Here is a 350-nt window from a genome sequence, read left to right as displayed (position 1 = left end):
CGCCCGCGCCGCGGGGCCGCCCGGCGGCGTGTCGGTGCCCGGTCGCTGCTGTTAGCGACGGAGGTTGCCGTCTCAATAAGCAGGCAGCGAGTGTGGAGCTGGATTTGTGGAAGGGGGCACAGACCCCGACGTCTGCGGGACTGGGGCCCGGCTGCAGGGCCTGCGGGTGCAGACAGCAGCATAGGGCTGAAGCAGAGCTGGGCCTTGCAGGGGTGGCTGCAAAAGCGTAGGCAGTGCACGTCTCGCCTGGCTGCTGGTATTTTTAAGAATATCCATAAATCTCCATATGTATGAAGCAGACTTTTTATTATTTTTAAGAGCCAAATTCAAACTCTCATAACGCTTGCATA

Source organism: Rhea americana, unplaced genomic scaffold (genome assembly GCF_003343005.1).
Source record: "Rhea americana isolate MKP2758 unplaced genomic scaffold, rheAme1 scaffold_110, whole genome shotgun sequence".
NCBI lineage: Eukaryota > Metazoa > Chordata > Aves > Rheiformes > Rheidae > Rhea > Rhea americana.
Note: the sequence above shows the minus strand (reverse complement) of the source record.